We start from the raw sequence: 467 nt of genomic DNA, 5'->3' as shown, positions 1-467 counted from the left end.
TCAGGAGTAGAAGGTCAGCACGCTCTGATGGTTTCCTCGTATCAGGACGGTCGGCGTCAGTGCTCCTCGTATCTGGAACGGCTCGATCATGTCTTCGAACAGTTTCCAGCTGACACACACACACACATAGACACACACACGCATGCACACACTCACATACACACACACACACAGAGTGAGTAAGTGCATTCGGAGCACGTGGTCAGTGAATGAAATGAGGATTCATTGTGTGTGTTTTTCATTCACACCTCTCTGCGCTGGGCCTGACGTTGATGTCTGTGATAACTTTGATGTCGGCGCATTAGATCCTGAACTTCTTCAGAAGTTCCTGCATTCTGACAGACAGTTACGGAGAAAAACACACATGTTACTAGTCAGTGCTGGGAAGGTTACTTTGGAAATGTAATAGGTTACAGATTACAAGTTACTCTATTTAAAATTTAATAAGTAGTGTAACTATTTCAATT

The 467-nt window shown here is 44.1% G+C and overlaps 1 pseudogene; it reads right to left on the bottom strand.

Annotated features, from left to right (window-relative positions):
• The window catches only part of LOC107713165 (solute carrier family 12 member 1-like), a 37,708-nt pseudogene continuing 37,241 nt past the window's right edge, over positions 1-467 (bottom strand).

This window comes from Sinocyclocheilus rhinocerous, unplaced genomic scaffold, assembly GCF_001515625.1.
Source record: "Sinocyclocheilus rhinocerous isolate Xijiao unplaced genomic scaffold, SAMN03320098_v1.1 scaffold1093, whole genome shotgun sequence".
NCBI classification, from domain to species: Eukaryota; Metazoa; Chordata; class Actinopteri; order Cypriniformes; family Cyprinidae; genus Sinocyclocheilus; species Sinocyclocheilus rhinocerous.
This window is presented reverse-complemented; position numbering and strand designations above follow the sequence as displayed.